Source organism: Ranitomeya variabilis, chromosome 8 (genome assembly GCF_051348905.1).
Source record: "Ranitomeya variabilis isolate aRanVar5 chromosome 8, aRanVar5.hap1, whole genome shotgun sequence".
Classification (NCBI taxonomy): Eukaryota; Metazoa; Chordata; class Amphibia; order Anura; family Dendrobatidae; genus Ranitomeya; species Ranitomeya variabilis.
The window spans coordinates 140,839,447-140,859,435 of record NC_135239.1 but is presented as its reverse complement, the minus strand read 5'-3'; the positions used below and the strand labels follow the sequence as shown (position 1 = coordinate 140,859,435).

Genomic DNA, 19,989 nt, shown 5'->3' with positions numbered 1-19,989 from the left:
GCACACAAATTGAAGGGACGATGGTGGTCACACACTGCATATCTATGCTCACCTGCACAGGTGTCAGAAATAGTGAATTCATGAAGCTTATATGTGCATCATGAATTCATTATTTCTGACACCTGACTTGATGAGTATAGATCTCTTTAGTGTGACAGTCATTGTCTCTTCAGTCTGTGTCCGATGGATAAAGCAGAACAGAATCAGGACGCAATGACGTAAACAAGCTTAAAGAAAGCAACATGGCTGCCATAACACTAGCAGTATTTGGCCAGTGTTTTTTATCAGGATTTGTAAGCCAAAACAAGGAGTGGAACAATTAGAAGTAAATTCTGATATTAATCTAATAACTATCACACCTCTGCCTCTATCACCCACTCCTGGTTTTGGATTACAAATACTGATATTAAATACAGACCAAATACTGCTAGTTTTAGGACAGCCTTGGTTTGTAGAGGAAATACATAGGAGACACGGTCAACACAACCAAAAATAAAGTTTATTAATGAGAAATATTATTATCATTGCAGAAAATTACTGGTACAGATCGAATTACAAAAGGACATTTACACAACATTGTCCTGCCATGACACACGTCCAATATCTGAATCAAAAAAGGCAGCAAATTGGTCCCGCATGTGACCAACTGCTGCAGTTGACCGCAGCGGGTGATGCTGGAAATCGGGCAGTGGGTGTGCAACTGGTTCATCCAGTTCAATGTTGGGTTGCTCCTTAGCCATTATATAATTGTGCAGAACCACACAAGCTTTGACCACCTCGTCGACTGTTTCCACTTTTAGATTTATGGCTGATGCAAGAATGCGCCATTTAGAGACCAGAATGCCAAAGGTACACTCTACTGTTCTTCGGGCCCTGGTTAGTCTGTAGTTAAAGATCCTTCTAGTGTGGTTCAAGTCCCGACTGGAATATGGCTTCAGTAGGTTTTCACACATCTGAAAGGCCTCATCCCCAACCATAACAAATGGCATCGGTGGACCTTGAGTGTTTGGGAGAGGTTGTGGCTGTGGAAAATTGAAATTTTTGCTATACACACGGCTGCCCATATCCGAGTTCTTGAAAGTCTGAGAATCGTTGCCACGGCCAAAAGCTCCAATGTCCACGGCGATGAAGTGACAGTTCGCATCGGCTATTGCCATGAGCACAACAGAAAAATATTTTTTGTAGTTGAAATACTCCGATCCTGTTCTGGCTGGTTTGATAATGTGGATGTGCTTTCCATCCACCGCTCCTAAACAGTTGGGGAAATCACACACACTCCAGAATTTTTCCGCAATTTCAAGCCACATGTCCAAGGTGGGTAGGGGTATAATCTCATCCCGGAGTACATTCCACAAAGCCCGGCAGGTGTCCGCAACTATTCCGGACAGGGTGGATATTCCAAGCCGGTATTGGAAGTGGAGAAATGATAAACTCTCTCCGGTTGCCAGAAATCTGTAAGAAAAAGAAACCCCCAAAAAATTACAAACTATTCTATTTATGGTGTGGTTACGCTAAAGAAAAAGGAAAATACCCAAAACATACATGTCAGAAAACACAAAATTTGGACTGTCATTGTTTTAGATTTGGAACGTACCTTAATGTAACCAGCAGACGTTCCTCCGGTGGAATCGCTCTACAGAGCTGGGTGTCCTGTCTCCGTATGGCTCCTTGGACACGAGCAAGCAAATCCCGGAACGAGTCTTGCGACATCCTTGTATATTCATGGAATTTCTCCGGGTTGGCATTAAGCTCGGCATAGAGCGTGTGATAGGCTCCACGGCTCTCACGTAGTTCGATAATGGGGTGTCTCCAAAAACGCCTACGTTGTCTCCTTCTCCATCTTTCGCAATTTCTGTCTTGCTCCCAAGCAAACGCACAGGCAAGAAAAAGCTTGATGGTTGAAATAAAAGCTCTCCATGCGAAGATCCATTATGACACAGCATACAGGAGCAAAATCTGAACATTTCAGCTGTTCAAGGGTCTATATATAGAGATTCCATAATACACGCCCTCTGTAGTCCCATTGGCGGTGTCTGGTTGTCTATATTTTTCTCTTGCGAAATTTCACATCATGCGCACCAAAAACGCAAACGCAGGAAAAAACGCATATAAACGCGTACAAACGCAGCGTTTTTTTAACCGCATGCGATACTGCAAGCGTCTAAAAAACGCCGCGTTTGTACGCGTTTATATGCGTCTTTTCCACCACTTGCGGATGCGTTTAAAATGCTGCGGATTTAAACGCAAATGTGAAACTAGCCTAAAACACACTGCAGAGTAGTAAATATATTCCTATATGTTGCCTGGTGAACTACTAGCTGCCTAAGCATGCATAGAGTACAACAATATTGCATATATAAGTGTAACCAGACACAAAGATCATATCTACCTGCAGCAGACCCAGCGTCCCACCTCACCCCAACACACGTTTCGCAACCAGCTTCTTCCGGGGGCGTATCTGGGGTGGGCAAGGATGGAGCTTTTATCATGAACTTGCGCCAATGAAAATAGAATTATTCTTACCGTTAATTCGGTTTCTAGGAGCCTTCCACGACAGCCACCAGGAGGTTGTCTCCATACCCTAATGGGGGACAGGAAGCACGAGAGGTTAAAAGCCCCTCCCACCTCCCATTAACCAGTGACTTACAACTGAACCCATAGCACCGGTTACCTTTTAGGTTCTCAGAAAAAATTTATCCAAGAACATCGGGAGGGAATTAATGCTGTCGTGGAAGGCTCCTAGAAACCGAATTAACGGTAAGAATAATTCTATTTTCTCTAGTAGCCTTCCACGACAGCCACCAGGAGGAATGCCAACCAATTCTGTATTTAGGGGGGGACTACAGCCTGAAGAACCTTTCGGCCAAAGGCAAGATCCCGGTTGGACCAGAAGTCCAGTCTGTAATGCTTAGTAAAAGTGTGCAAGGAAGACCATGTTGCTGCCCTGCAAATCTGCTCTGTTGAAGCACCAGCCCTTTCAGCCCAAGAGACAGACGTAGATCTGGTGGAATGAGCTTTTAGGCCCGCAGGAATAGCAATATTCTGAGTTAGGTATGCTTCAGTAATGGCTTTCTTTATCCAGTTGGCGATGGTACTCTTCGCTACCTTCTTGCCCTTGTTTTTGCCAGAAAGATGAACGAAGAGATTTTTGTCAATCCTGAACGATTTAGTATGTTCAAAATAGTACAACACTATACGTCGTACATCCAAAGTATGAAATCTGTGTTCCTACGGATTTGAAGGATTGTGACAGAACGATGGGAGGACTATATCCTGTGATTGATGAAATTCTGACACTACCTTCGGGAGAAAGCATGGATCAGGCCGGAACACGACGGAGTCATCTCTTATGGTAAGATAAGGCTCTCTAACTGAAAGGGCTTGTATTTCTCCCACTCGTCTTGCAGTAGAAATTGCAACTAAGAAGGCCGCTTTGCAGGACAGAAGTTGCGAGGAACAAGATGACAATGGCTCAAACGGAGGAGCCATAAGGCCCTTTAGAACTATGTTTAAGTCCCATGATGGTACAAAAATTTGTTTTCTTGGACAATGCCTTGATGCTGCGACCATAAACCTCTTTATCCACCGATGATTTGCAAGGTCTTGATCGAAGACAGAGCTCAAGGCTGACACTTGGACTTTCAAGGTACTTGGCTTCAGCCCTAACTCCAAACCTTTTTGTAAAAAATCTAATATCTGGGAGATATTAGGATGGAAAGTGTCAGGATTATGAGGGTGACACCACGATGAGAATTTATTCCAAATTCTTCCATATATGGCGTTGGTGATAGGTTTTCTAGACTTCTGTAGGGTAGAAATTACCGACTGCGAAAGGCCTTTAGCCCTTAGTACCTGGGCTTCAATAGCCAAGCTGCCAGATTGAACCTTTGTGGTTCCGGATGATAAAAGGGGCCCTGGCGGAGAAGATCTTCTGCTTGAAGAAAAACTGGACCATCCACCTTCAGTTCCTTTATGAGGTGGTACCAGCTTCTTTTCGGCCATGTCGGCGCTACTAAGATAGTTTGGACTTGATCGTCCCGGATCTTCCGGAGGGTCTTCGCCAGTAACGGTATTGGAGGGAATGCGTACGCTAGATGAAACCTCCATGTGTGAGCGAAGGCGTCTACTCCTTGAGACCTGTCTTTGGGGTTCAGGGAGAAGTAGTTCTCGACCTGTGCATTGTGACTTGATGCTAGAAGGTCTATATCGGGAAGTCCCCATCTGTCTGTCAACATTCTGAAAATGTCCGCTTTCAGGCTCCACTCTCCTGGATGTAAGTCGTGACGACTTAGGAGATCTGCATGAATGTTCACTGACCCTCTGAGGTGTATTGCCGATAGTAAGAGGAGATGTTTCTCTGCCCAGCAAAATATTCTGTTTGATATTGCTCTCAGCTGGTTGAACTTTGGACTTCCCTGGTGTTTTAGATGCGCAACAGTCGTCATATTGTCCGAATAAATTCTGACATGTTGACCTATAATGAGACTGCTGGCCTCCAGGAGGGCCCTCTCCACTGCCATCAATTCTCTGGAGTTGGAGGAACTGGAACTTTCTCTTTGGTTCCAGTGACCCTGGAATGGGATCTGTGACACAACTGCTCCCCAACCTTTCTGACTGGCATCCGTTGTCACCGTGATTAGAGGATCTTGTACCCAGTCTACTCCTTTTAGCAGGTTTGATTGTGTCGCCCACCAGGTTAACGAGACCTTTACCTTCCCAGGAGTGTACACTCTCCTGTTCAGGGAATTTGGATTCCCGTTCCAGTTCCCTAAGATGTGTGCCTGCAGTACTCTTGAGTGGCTCTGAGCCCACCGGACTGATTGTATACAGGCCGTCATCGACCCCAGGAGAGATATTGCGGTCCGTAGAGTCGGAGAACGTTGTTTTCTGAAGTCTGAGACTTTGGAAATCAGGTTTATTCGGTGTTCCTCTGGTAGGAAAGATTTCTGATTCTCTGAATCCAAGAGGACCCCGAGGAATTTCCTCACCTTTGATGGCGACAGCTGAGACTTTTTTAGATTTGGTATCCAACCCAAATTTTGTAAAATGTTTAGAGTTTTGGAAATTCTCTGATTGAGAATTTCGGCGGAAGGACCAATTATTAGAAGGTCGTCCAAGTATGGCACTATAGCGATGTCTTGGCTCCTGATATGGGCTACTGCTTCCGCCATGACTCTGGAAAACACCCTTGGGGCTGAGGAGATCCCGAAGGGGAGAACATTGTATTGGAAATGTAAGATTTTTTGATTGAATTGGACCGCAAATCTTAAATATTTTCTGTGATGAGGATGCATTGGAATATGGAAATAGGCATCCTTGAGGTCTATTGTTGCCATATATGATTGAGGAGCTATTAGAGGGATGGCTGTTTTTACTGACTCCATCTTGAACTTGCGGTAGGTTATAACTTTGTTGAGAGCTTTCAGATTTATTATAATCCGAGATTGCCCGGAAGGCTTTTTTATTATGAAGATACGGGAATAGTGCCCTTTCCCTTGCTCGTTCACCGGGACCGGGGAGATAGCTCTCGAGTCTAGCAAGTCCTGAATTCCAGCCATCATCAGTTTCTGAGTCTCCCGAGATGACGGGGAGGTGACTCTTACGATCCTGGGGGGAGGTGCATCGAACTCTATCAGAAGCCCCTGTTGTATAACACTGACCACCCAGGGGCTGTTGGAGATATTCTGCCAACTGTGAGCAAAGTTCGAAAGCCTCCCCTCCACCGGATCGGAGTCATTGCTTTTCTTGTTGAGCTTGCTGGGGAATAAGGATGTTTTTAGGCTTCCCCTTAGCATAACTCCACCTCCCGGTTTTCTCTTTTCCTCTTCCCTGGGAGGGCTGGGACTGGGAGGCTCGAAAAAAACGCTTCCTGGGAGGCCTCTGTTCAGGAAGAGTTTTCTTTCTGTCTGTGGCTTTCTCTAAGATGTCATCTAATGAGGGTCCAAACACATAGTCACCTTTAAAGGGAATGGAACATAGTTTTATTTTGGAAGTGACATCTCCGCTCTACATTTTTAACCAGAGAGCTCTTCTGGCTGAATTTGTCTGGACCAAGGACCTGGCCGCCACCCGGATAGATTCTAGTGAGGCGTCCGTGAGGAAGCCAGTCGCTCTGTGCAAAATAGGCAGGGAGTCCATACCTCTTCTCTCGGGGTACCCTGAGAGATGTGGTTTTCTAGCTCTTCTATCCAGCGGAAGAGGGATCGGGCCACACAGGTGGATGCGATGTTGAATCTGAGGGCTGAGGTAGACGTCTCCCAGGATTTTTTGAGAAGACTCTCAATCTTTCTATCTAAGGGGTCCTTCAACTGGGAGGAATCCTCGAACGGCAAAGCCGTTTTTTTAGCCACTCTAGCCACCTGAACATCAATTTTTGGAATGTTCCATTTTATTGCGTCCTCATCAAGAGGAAACCGATGTTTGAAGTCTGGAGGAGTTGTCAGACGTTTCTCAGGCAATTCCCATTCACTATTGATCATGTCTATTATGCTTTTATGGACGGGAAACCCAGGATGTTTTTCAGTAGGTATACCAAAAAGTTCGTCCTGTATAGACTGAGGAACTGATTCCTCTTTTAGCCCCATCGTGTTCCTCACTGCAGATACCAATGCCTCAATGTATTCAGAGGAAAAAAGATATTTTCTAATTTCCGCAGATTTATGGGGTAACACATCCTCCCATTTGACAGAAGAGGACGTATAAGATCCCTCAGACTCTGACTCAGAATACTCCTGGATTTTCCTCTTTTTGGAGAGTGATGGACCAGGTGAGGATGGTGGCGGCGGTGGAGGAGGGGCGTGCGTGGCCAGAGAGGACTGAACCTCCTGCCTAACCAGGGAGTGGATCTCCTCAATTAATGAAGGGTGTTCCGCCCGGACAATTTTATCTGTACACGGCTGGCACAGCTTTTTCTCCCAATCTAGCGGCATTTTTACATTACAGGTAGCACATTTGCGCTTGGAAATGTTTTTAGGGCCAGACTTCACTGCCTGCAAAGAGAGAGGGAGCGGTGTAAGAAGGTGTATAAAGTACTACCTTTGAAAGGGACCCATCTCTGCCACACTTACTAGGGCTTGAGGAGCGCTGGGCTCTGCAGCTGCAGGGCAAGACGAATCCATGCTTACAGCAGCTTACCTGAGACGTCTTCGCAGCTTATATAGGAAATAAGTCTGCACCAGCGTGAGGCATTTCGCCGCCCCTCCCCCTCCGTAGTCCCAGGCAGGCGTGCGAGGATGCAGCGTGCCTCGCACGCCGTTCGGTAATCCACAGATCTGGTCTGTATCGCTCCTGTGCAGGAGCGCCGACCCGGAAGTGGAGGATCACCTGACTTCCGGGTCGCCGGACAGCGTGCATCAGGAGGGGGAGACGCCGGAGAGCTCAGGGAGGCCTCCGGGATGGGCATACACCGGCCAGCTTTGTCCCCGCAAGAGGACGCAGGAGGACCGGGAACGCGGTCCCAGAATCCGGAGGAGACGGGAGGCACAGCGCAGGAGGAAGCCCCGAGGGACCCGACCATTAGTGCCCGGCATCATAAGAAAAAACCAGGTACACTGCTCAGAGCCGCCGCTGCAGCGCACCAGAAACCTCTCCATGCCCCATGGGGGACAGGAAAGACACTGGTTAATGGGAGGTGGGAGGGGCTTTTAACCTCTCGTGCTTCCTGTCCCCCATTAGGGTATGGAGACAACCTCCTGGTGGCTGTCGTGGAAGGCTACTAGAGAAATAAAGAGTACGAGATCATGTGACCGGAGGGAATGCATAGTCTCTGCCCGGCAATATCTGCGCATGGAGCGCTCCTCCCCACTTCTTGATGTAAAGTCTCCTCTGGACCTGCGCTCAATGGAACGCACGCTGGATCGCACGCGATCCAATCAAGAGCGCATCCAGAGGAGAACAGGGCGGGGAGCGAGCACATGCGCACTGCCACAGCAGTGACCGTGAAAAAAAGGGGAGATTACCCATACTGCGGGACGGATCAAAAGGAACTCCAGAGAACCGACAGTAGATGTACTAAGTGCAGAGTGCTAGAGTGAACTTATTGTTCCCATATATGATAATGGATTATACATACAAGCAAAATGATATCGTGCATATTAAAAAGTGCTGTTTAACCGGATTCAGAAAGTGACAGTGCAAACGATGATTCAATAGTTTATTGAAATGTGCCAGAATAAAGTGCAACCGGAATGCATCATTAATATATATTGAAAAATGCTATTTAGCCAGAATCTAAAAGTGACGGTGCCAACAATAATGTAATAGTTGAATAAACTGTGCCCAAGTAAAATACGACCAGTGATAGTGACTCGTATTTATATCATACATTATTATTCAGCCTCCCACCTTATGTTAGGATGCTTGAGCACTTATTTGCACTATTATTTATTTCTTAACAATAAAGCTTTTTCAAATTTTATTCAATTCTGGATCTCTTCGTTTCGGCCCCTTGTTAGGGTTAGACCGAATAGGGTTATAGTGATGTCCCACCCTTGGACAAAGTAAAAAAGTAAAATTTAAATGTGTATAAAATATATATATATATATATATATATATATATATATATATATATATATATAGTTCCAATAAATACATTTCCTTATGTAAATAAATAAGAAACAATGAAAGTACACTTATTTAGTATCGCCACATCCGTAACGACCCGACCTATAAAAGTGTCCCACTAGTTAACCCTTTCAGTGAACACCGTAAAAAATAAAAAATGAGGCAAAGAAACAATGCTTTATCATCATACAGCCGAACAAAAAGTGGAATAACACGCGATCAAAAAGACGGCTATAAACATGGTACCGCAGAAAACGTCATCTTGTCCAGCAAAAAACAAGCCACCATGCAGCATCATCAGCAATAAAATAAAAAAGTTATAGCCCTCAGAATAAAGCAATGCAAAAATAATTATTTTTTTCTATAAAATAGTTTTTATTGTATAAAAGCGCCAAAACATAAAAAATGATATAAATGAGGTATCGCTGCAATCATACTGACCCGAAGAATAAAACTGCTTTATCAATTTTACCAAACGCGGAATGGTAAAAACGCCCCCCCCCCCAAAATAAATTCACGAATTGCTGGTTTTTGTTCATTCTGCCTAACAAAAATCGGAATAGAAAATGTCATGTGCCCGAAAATGGTACCAATAAAAACGTCAACTCGTCCCGCAAAAAACAAGACCTCAAATGACTTTGTGGACCAAAATATGGAAAATTATACCTCTCAGAATGCGGTAACGCAAAAAAATATTTTTTTTTTGCAATAAAAAGAGTCTTTTAGTGTGTGACAGATGCCAAACATAAAACCCCGCTATAAATAGTAAATCAACCCCCCTTTATCACCGCCTTAGTTAGGGAAAAATAATAAAATAAAGAAATGTGTTTATTTCCATTTCCCCATTGGGGTTAGGGTTTGGATTACGTTTACAGTTGGGTAAGGGGTGTGTCAGGGTTAGGGGTATGGTTAGGGTTGGGATTAGGGTTAGGGTTAGGGTTGTGTTGGGGTTAGGGGTGTGGTTAAGGTTGGGATTAGGGTTAGGGGTGTGTTGGGGTTAGGGTTGGTTAGAATTGGGAGGTTTTGACTGTTTAGGCACACCAGGGGCTCTGCAAGCACAACATGACGTCCGATTTCAATCCATACAATTCTGCGTTGAAAAAGTAAAATGGTGCTCCTTCCCTTCTGAGCTCTGCTGTGCGCCCAAACAGTGGTTTACCCCCACATATGGGATATCAGCGTACTCAGGAAAAATTGGACAACAACTTTTGGGGTCCAATTTCTTCTGTTACACTTGGTAAAATACAAAACTGGGGGCTAAAATATCCTTTTTATGGTAAAAAAAGGATTTTTTATTTTCAAGGCTCTGCGTTATAAACTTTAATGAAACATTGGGGGGTTCAAAGTTCTCACAACACATCTACATAAGTTGGGGGGTCAAGTTTCCAATATGGTATCACTTGTGGGGGGGTTTCTACTGTTTAGGTACATCAGGGGCTCTGCAAACGCAACGTGACGCCCGCAGACCATTCTGTTGTGAACTATACTTCTTGGCTCCCTCTGGTGGTCACTAGTGGTTTTGGCACTTGGATTGTCCTTTCCCAGGTTGGTACTCACCTGCTTCGTTAGGCCTGGGGTGTTGCTATTTAAACTCCCTGGATTCTCAGTCCAGTGCCTGGCATCGTTGTAATCAGTTCATTTCTGTTTGCTCCTGTCTTCAGGTCCTGGTTCCTTGCAAGATAAGCTAAGTCCTGCTTTCTTATTTTTGATCATTTGCATTGTTTATATTTTTGTCCAGCTTGTACAAAATGTGATTCCTGATATCGCTGGAAGCTCTAGGGGGCTGATATTCTCCCCCCACACCGTTAGTCGGTTTGGGGGTTCTTGGATATTCAGCGTGGATATTTTGCAGGGTTTTTTGCTGACCATATAAGTCATCTTACTATATTCTGCTATTAGTCAGTGGGCCTCTCTTTGCTAAAATCTAGTTCATTCTTACGTTTGTCTTTTCTTCTTACCTCACCGTTATTTGTTGGGGGCTTGTATTACTTTGGGGTCTTTTCTCTGGAGGCAAGAGAGGTCTTATTTTCCCTGATAGGGTTAGTTAGTTCTCCGGCTGGCGCGAGACGTCTAGGATCAACGTAGGCACGTTCCCCGGCTACTGTTAGTGTTTGTGCTAGGATCAGGTATATGGTCGGCCTAGTTACCACTTCCCTATGAGCTGGTATTTATGTTTGCAGACTTGCTTTAATCTCTGAGATCCCCTGCCATTGGGATTCATAACACCATTCCATCAAAGTCTGCATTCCAAAACGCCACTTCTTCCCTTCCGAGCTCTGCAATGCGCCCAAGAAGTAGTTTTCTCCTACATATGGGTCATCAGTGTACTCAGGACAAATTACACAACAACGTTTGGAGTCCAATTTCTCCTGTTACTCTTGGGAAAATAAAAAATTCGGGGCGAAAAATGATTTTTGTGAAAAAAATAAGATTTTTTATTTCTACGGCTCTACATTATAAACTTCTGTGAAGCACTTGTGTGTTCAAAGTGCTAACCACACATCTAGATAAGTTCCTTAGGGGGTCTACTTTCCAAAATGGTGTCACTTTTGGGGGGTTTCCACTGTATAGGCACATCAGGGGCTCTCCAAATGCGACATGGCGTCCTATGTCAATTCCAGCCAATTTTGCATTGAAAAGTCAAATGGCGCTCCTTCCCTTCCGAGCTCTGCGGAAGTATTTTGTGTGACATATCTCTGTGATTTAAGGGCATGAAAATTCAAAGTTGGAAAATTGCAAAATTTTCAAACTTTTCACCAAATTTCCTTTTTTTCCTCCTCCTCTGCCTTGTGTTTCTTCTGTCAGGTGGGAACGCCGTCAGTAGTGCCTCTACCAGCGTGTGCTTGTATTCACACATTTTGCCATCCTGCTCCAGTGACAGAAGTAATGAAGTACTTTGTCTTTGCAGCAGGGATCCAGCAGGGTGGCCACCCAGTAATCAGTAGGGGTATGATCTGGGCAACTCTGCAGTCGTTGCGCAGGCACAGCAGCATGTATTGGCTCATTTGTGCCAGGCTGCCCAGAGACAAAGACAAGCTGTCCTCTGTGGGAGGTGTATGGTCTGTGTCCTATATCCTACCTGCCATGCTCCAGTGATGCCCGTGAGCTACTTTGAGGGCCACCCTGTTGTGTTCATGACATGATGGTGAAATGTTGTTCCGCAGAGCGACTCGCACTTGTGTGCTGCAGTTGAAACTCCAGTATTGCTTGCTTCTGCTCGCACAGCCTCTACAGCGTATTCAACTTTTGAGTTCTACCTTGTTGATATGTCGCATATGAGGCGCTGAGCGAGAAGGCAGAAGTGACACTGCAGCGCAGACAGACAAGCAGGTGCAGGATGTGAATGCCATAAGCGTGCACAGACGACCTCTCACATGTGGGTCATTTTTAAGAAACATTTGCACCACTAAACTTAACACACGTGCCAGGCAAGGGATGTGCGTCAAACCGGCTAGGCCTAGAGCTGCTACCAGATTTCGCCCGTTATCGCACACCACTAGTTTGGTATTTGGGTTCAGCGGCACCAACTACTCATCGGTCTCTTGTTTAATCCCTGTCCACAGCTCCTGCGCAGTATGGAACTTGTCCCCCAAAATGGTGAGTTTGAGAACAGCCTACTGTCTTTTACCCCTGGCTGTGTTGAAGTTACTTCTAGGTGGTGGACGGGGCCGGTTTTAGGCAAAGTGGGGCCCTAGGCAAAGTTTAAAATGGGGCCCCAAATGTGCTCTGCTTTACGGCCGGCCGGCGCTGACACATTCAGTGCAGGGAAGCCGCCGGCGGGGGACGTGACAGACATCAGAAGGTGAGTATGTAGTGTTTTTTTTCACTTTTACAATGGTAACCAGGGTAAATATCGGGTTACTAAGCGCGGCCCTGCACTTAGTAACCCGATGTTTACCCTGGTTACCTGGGTGCTGCAGGGGGACTTCGGCATCGTTGAAGACAGTTTCAACGATGCCGAAGTCGTTCCCCTGATCGTTGGTCGCTGGAGAGAGCTGTCTGTGTGACAGCTCCCCAGCGACTACACAACGACTTACCAACGATCGCATCGCTGGTCGTGATCGTTGGTAAGTCGTTTAGTGTAACGGTACCTTTACAGATCACCATACAGTATCATGTTATCAGCAGCACATCTACAGTTTACACCGGCGACGCCCTGCTGAGAACAATGATTTTTATTCCGGCACAAACAATCCAATCACCCAATTAATATGCAGAGTTTCCTCTCCTTAAGACCCTGGGAACCATGCGCACCGCACACGCCGAAGATGACTGGGAACACTTCCGATTCCGATTTCCGATATCGCAAAAATATCGGAACACGGTATCGGAATTCCGATACAGCAAATATCGGCCGATACCCGATATTTGCAGTATCGGAATGCTCAACACTAGTCACATCCTGTCTTTGCGGGTGGGCTGTTGTTCTTGAGCTGGATGAAGAGTTCTAGACCGCAGCAGGAAGAAGCTCACATCTATCATGTTTTTTAAGGTGTCTACTCTACTGCCGCTTGTACTTAGAACTCAGATGCAGGTGGTGCTCAGGTTAAGAAAATGTAAAAAAAAATCTGAAGAGACTGCTTAATGACTTTGGGTTGATACTGCTTGGTCGATTTGCAAGGGGGTGAGGTGGAAGAAAGATGCCCAAGGTCCTCAGGTGATAACCCTGCACTTTCAGCAGTGGAAGGAACTGGAGGCGCTCTCAGCCATCCAATCTACCACCTCCACATGTTCTTGACTCACTATTAGTGATAAAAGAGTATACTCGTTGCTCGGGTGGTCTCCGTGTATTTATGACTGCTCAGTGATTTAGTTTTCCTTGCCGCAGATGGCTGATTTGCAGCTACTAGACAGCTTGATTACATGTGGGGATTCCCTAGCAACCAGGCAACCCCCACATGTACTCAGGCTGGCTAACAGCCATAAACCATCCAGCTGAGGCAAGGAAAACTAAATCTCCGAGCAGTCATAAATACTCGGAGATCACCCGAGCAATGAGTATACTCGCTCATCACTACTCACTATCCATCCAGCTCCAGCGGTGCTCGTGCCTAAGATATGATGCTTTAAAAATACCACTTCCCAGTGAAAACAGACAAAATGTATAAATATATAAGGAAATACTAATATAGGTGCACCTGTCCTCAAGGATAGCCCTACAATGGCCTACTGCCCCTGCCTGACAGTGGAGGTTGGCACCCTGATAGTGAATTTGGCGCCCCCACTCCGCGACGGCTAACCCCTGCTGGCCCTAATGAAACCCTGCCAGCTGAAAGGGAAGAAAACAATGAGCAATGTGAAAGAAATGAAAAAAAGACAAATAAGCAAATAATCAGGTGCACACTATATAAAAGTTAACCAACTCCCTATTGTTTGGTCCCAGATGTGGACAAGGTACCACACACATATATTCACAATAGCTCAAACAATATTTTGGGTACAATTGTCCTTGTGCAGTCTTGCAGTAAAAAAATATTTCTTTACTAATATATATCGATAATGGGACCTCGGTAGGGAGGTAGAAATAGATACAAATGACCAAATTCAGTCCGGATGTTATCATAGAAACACTGCCTGGCAAAATATATTTCTGTTGACCACCCTCATATATGAAATAAAGTGCATATGGTGGACAAATAATATCCAATTGATATCTTTTAGACGCAGCGATATCGTGGCATCACTGCACATAGAATCACATGCCAGTACTGATAGTAGTTAGTAGCCATTGGTCAGTGTTTGTACAAATGCGGATGTTATCATAGAAACACTGACTGGCAAAATATATTTCAATTGACCACCCTCATATATAAGATAGAGTGCATATGGTGGACAAATAATATCCAGTTGATATCTTTTAGAAGCAGCGATATCGTGACATCACTGCACATAGAATCACATACCAGTACTGATAGTAGTTAATGGCCATTGGTCAGTGTTTGTACAAATGCATAATGTGCTAGACCAAAGAATTGTTAAAGTGCTAGCGCAGGCAGCCAGTGAAGAAAATATCCTCCCCAAGGGAGACACTTAGCTGTCAGTATAACGCCCCGACGCGTTTCCCCGACAAACGGTTCCTCAGGGGGCAGGCACAGATGTACTGGACCGATAGTCAATGATGCAGGTGCCCTGATGATGGAGCAGACCTGGCATGTGTACTGGCATGTGATTCTATGTGCAGTGATGCCACGATATCGCTGCGTCTAAAAGATATCAATTGGATATTATTTGTCCACCATATGCACTTTATTTCATATATGAGGGTGGTCAACAGAAATATATTTTGCCAGGCAGTGTTTCTATGATAACATCCGGACTGAATTTGGTCATTTGTATCTATTTCTACCTCCCTACCGAGGTCCCATTATCGATATATATTAGTAAAGAAATATTTTTTTACTGCAAGACTGCACAAGGACAATTGTACCCAAAATATTGTTTGAGCTATTGTGAATATATGTGTGTGGTACCTTGTCCACATCTGGGACCAAACAATAGGGAGTTGGTTAACTTTTATATAGTGTGCACCTGATTATTTGCTTATTTGTCTTTTTTTCATTTCTTTCACATTGCTCATTGTTTTCTTCCCTTTCAGCTGGCAGGGTTTCATTAGGGCCAGCAGGGGTTAGCCGTCGCGGAGTGGGGGCGCCAAATTCACTATCAGGGTGCCAACCTCCACTGTCAGGCAGGGGCAGTAGGCCATTGTAGGGCTATCCTTGAGGACAGGTGCACCTATATTAGTATTTCCTTATATATTTATACATTTTGTCTGTTTTCACTGGGAAGTGGTATTTTTAAAATATTTAAACAATAAAATCATATTTTTAAGGGGATTTATATATGTTTTTCACTTGATATCCCTTTTGGTTACAAAATCCTTTTGTCTATGATTCTACTAAGATATGATGCCCAACATCCTGTGGACTGCATGCACTAGAGGAACGTGTTTCATGTAGACATGTAACGGGCACAGATAAACCATGTCATCTTCTTGAAGCAGCTACACCTCCCGACGGCCAGGGGGACAAACCCTAGCAAGACAATATAAATGGAGAGAAAGGGAGGTTTTTTTTTTAAGGAATTATATTAATCAATCTGACACCCACAGTGTCATCCCTTTGGGTCCCCACATGGATTGTGAGCATTCCACTTGGTGAAGGGATGTCCAGTGATGAAATGACATCTGCAGGGAGGTCGCTGCTCTGGGGGACACAGGATGGGGAAAAGCCACCATACCTATAATAAAACAGAAAAAATCATGCAGAAAACTCGATACAAGTAGTGGCTGATACCAGTGGCCACCAGGCTAATACTGAACAGCACTGAGTGCAAGTAGAGACTAAAGCCCGGGATCTGGAGACATTATTATCAAGCAGTTTCGCTCCCAGAGGTCACAGGTCAGTCATCAACCTGACGTCATGTGCCCTCAATAATATTAATGAGAAAATGTTTTATGTAAAAAAAGAAAAAAAAAAAAACCACAGGACTGACTCCTCACCTTCAGGCAGAGATTCTCATGTTAAGTAATATCAGTCCCTCAGATATCCAACATCATCCATCCCCTCCTCTGTTCGCCCTCACACACGTAGCACTATGCTTCCCTGCACACCCCCCACAGCAAGAGACATCACACACTGACCTGAACAGCGCATGTAATATCAACCCCCTACCCCCACGCAGACCCATGCGAGTAACATCAGCCCCATTCCGCAGGTAGACCCCCGCTGCACGCAGACCCCCCACGCATGCAACATGACCCTCTTCCTCACTGAGACCAACACGCACTCCCCCACGCAGACAACATGACCCCCTTCTCCAGATCCCCAGTATGCAGCCCCCCCACGTGTGAAACATGACCCCCTTCCCCACAGAGACCCCAGCACGCAGCCCCACTTCCCAACAGACACTCAGCCCCGCTCAAAGGAACATGACCCCCATCCCCAAGCAGACCCCCATGCACGGAACATGACCCCCTTCCCCACAGAGACCCGCAGCACGCAGCCCCCCTTCCCAACAGACACCCAGCCCCGCTTGCAAGGAACATGACCCCCTTCCTCACAGAGACCTCCAGTATGCAGTCACCCTTCTAAAGGCAGCCCCCCACACATGCAACGTCACCCCCTTCCCCAGAGAGACCCCCAGCACGCAGTCCCAGGCATGCAAGCAAGATCACCCCCTTTCCCAGGCATGCAAGCAACGTCACCCCATTTCCCAGGCAGACCCCCAGCACACAGTCCCAGGCAAGCAACGTCACCCCCTTCTCCAGACAGACCCCCAGCACGCAGTCCCAGGCATGCAAGCAACGTCACCCAATTCCCCAGGTAGACCCCCATGCATGGAACATGAGCCCCTTCCCCAGGCAGACCCCCAGCACGCAGTCCCCAGGCAGACCCCCCTCCAGCATGCACATGCAGCCCCATGCAAGCAACATCACCCCCATTCTCCCAAGGCAGACCCCCCTCTCCAGCATGCACATGCAGCCCCATGCAAGCAACATCACCCCCATTCACCCCCCCCCCCCCGTCTTGTTGCAGTTTTGTGTCGTCTGAAAAACACGCAGGCACAGGGACACTCATGGATCCATGGCAACATGTCTGGAATTACCATGGAGCACGGATCCAAGACAACACGGATCCGTGTGCTTCCATGTGCAGGGATCTGTTATGCGGAACTGAGCATGCTGGGAAGCAAGGGATGTGCTGTATGGGAAAGTGATGAAACTGTATGGGAACAGCATGCAGATGTAATGTAGACTCTGCATGCTGTGCTGTCATACAGTGAGCGGCCGCACTAGAAGGGCTTGTGCCCTAGGTTATAGCGTGCTAATGTTAATAAAATGTATTGGGAGCGTGTATATAACATGGGGGCTCCTGGTTAGGGGCTGCATGGGTGGGGCTGCTTTCACATTAGCGCTTTGGTACGGTGCGTTGTAAGAAATCCTGATGCATTCCTATCCAGATTGCATCCCTACACTTAACATAGGGATGCATGGACCTGTGTTTGCATCAGGATCAGTATGCATCAGAATTTTTCATGTGCTCCCAAAACGCAGCTTGTTGTGAATTTTGGGTGTTAAAAAAATCTGCAGACATCCTGGTACGTGGCAGTGCATCCAAAAAACATGATTGTCAATGTAGGCGCACCCGAATCAGGCTGCCTGCGTCCAATCTGCATGTGGATGTCATACTGCGCAGGCACGGAGCCCCATTTTTTTTCCTTTCACTTTCACCAGTCTTTCCCCTCTCTTCTTTCCCCTCTGCCCCAGAAGTCAGAATTTTACATTTCCAACCAAATCCTGAGAAGGATGCAGTTCCATCCATTTGCAGAAAAAATACGGATGCAGATAAATTGTGTCTAAGAGGGAATGACTACAGCAATGTACAAAAAACGCCACATATTTAGAAAGTAATACGTTAAGACAACCGAGTAGCAGAGGGGCACTGTTCACAAGAGCGAACAATCTGAGGAAACAGCAATGCTAAAAACACAGTCTGTACTGCTTCACCAGATACTTAGGCTACGTTCACATTTGCGTTGTGCGCCGCAGCGTCGGCGCCGCAGCGCACAACGCAAACAAAAACGCGGCAAAACGCACGCTAAAACGCTGCGTTTTGCGCCGCATGCGTCCTTTTTGGCCGAAAGTTGGACGCAAAAAAAATGCAACTTGAAGCGTTTCTTCCGTCCAACGCTTGCGGCCATGCGGCGCAAAACGCAGCACAACGCATGTCTATGCGTCCCCATGTTAAATATAGGGGCGCATGACGCATGCGGCGACGCTGCGGCGCCCGACGCTGCGGCGCTGACCGCAAATGTGAACGTAGCCTGATACAGGTGTCTAATGAGGCTGTCACTGTACAGGCAAAGGCCTGGAAAGATAGCAGTGGAAAACGTATTTCTATTTAAAAAGAGCCGGTTCGTGAGGCGAAAGAGTCGGCTCTTTATGGTGAGCTGAGCCAAATCACTAAAAAGAGCCAGACTGCCCATCACTTTTAGGGTATATGCACACGTATCTTTGAGGTCTGCGGATTTTTCGAAATCCGCATGTAAAAGGCACTGCGTTTTACCTGCAGATTTAGTGCGGATTCCTATTGCGGAGCAGGTGTAAATCACAGCGGAATCCGCACAAAGAATTGACATGCTGCGGAATGTAAACCGCTGCGTTTCTGCGCGTTTTTTTTCCGCAGCATGGGCACAGTGGTTTCTGTTTTCCAAGGGTTTACATGGTACTGTAAACTCATGGAAAACTGCTGCGGACCCGCAGCCGCGGATCCACAGCAAAATCCGCAACGTGTGCACATAGTCTTACTATCTAGATACTTCTGTAACATTTCCTCACTTAGGCTATGTGCACACGATGTGGATTTTGCTGCGGATCTGAGGCTGCAGGTCCGCAGCAGTTTTCCATGAGTTTACAGTACCATGTAAACCTATGGAAAACAGAAACCACTGTGCCCATGCTGTGGAAAAAAACGCGCATTAACACAGCGGTTTACATTCCGCAGCATGTCACTTCTTTGTGCGGATTCCGCTGCGATTTACACCTGCTCCATAATAGGACCGCAGGTGGAATCCGCACAAAATCCGCGATAATAATCCGCAGGTAAAACACAGTGCCTTTTATCTGTGGATAGCTCAATTCCGCTGCGGAAAAATCCGCAGACCCCAAAAATATGTGTGCACATAAACAGCCCTGAAGGACAGCAGGTCGCAGACTATTGCACACAGCAGCCTAGCTCCTGTACGAAGGCGCGCCTGCGCAGTACGTGGCTCCACTTCCTGACACTGAGACTGTAGTCAGACTAGAGAGACGTGTGGAAAGTTACGCGTCACCAGTAGCTGCTGCAACGTCAGATCCCTTGGCGCATGCGTGGTGTTGAGGTGAGTCCCGGCAGGTGCGGATGCTCAGCAGCAGTGATTATGTGTTTCTATAATGAGCCCGTTCCCGTTGTGTTGTCCGGCAGTGGCGTGGACCGCTAACTCCTTGATGCCGGTCTGGCGGCCATTCGTTTCTCTTACATTTGTGGTGCAGTTGTGTAGTCAGTAATCCGCAGATAAGGTGTGCTGTGGGACCGGACCGCTCCACTGTGAAGCACGTGACATCTCCCACAGCTGCCCCTAATGTCAGCTGCCGGGAAAGACCATTTTACTTGTTCGGCGGGGTTTGCCAATCACAATGTCCATACAGAATGTACTACTGTGGGCCGCACCTGCGGGTATCGATGGGTCTGATGTATATGGCGGCATTGGACCACTGATGGTTGGGGGAGAGCGCGATCCATTATCTCTGATTTGTGTGCCCATCACTCTGTTCCCCCAAACCACCCGACTCCGCACCGATTGGCCACCAAATCACCCGACTCAGCACCGATCGGCCACCACACCACCCGGACTCGGCACCGATCGGCCGCCACACCACCCGACTCGGC

At 46.5% G+C, this 19,989-nt stretch overlaps 1 protein-coding gene across 4 annotated transcripts in view; it reads left to right on the top strand.

Annotated features, from left to right (window-relative positions):
* Positions 1-19,272: 19,272 nt before the first annotated feature.
* Positions 19,273-19,989, top strand: part of PICK1 (protein interacting with PRKCA 1) — a 205,500-nt gene continuing 204,783 nt past the window's right edge. Inside the window, exon 1 of one of the 4 annotated variants that reach the window (XM_077277900.1) lies at positions 19,273-19,441. The gene's annotated coding sequence lies outside the window, so the exon portion shown is untranslated. Of the gene's footprint in view, positions 19,456-19,487; positions 19,620-19,989 lie in introns of those variants that run through there. The other 3 variants (XM_077277902.1, XM_077277901.1, XM_077277904.1) reach the window with 3 other exon arrangements.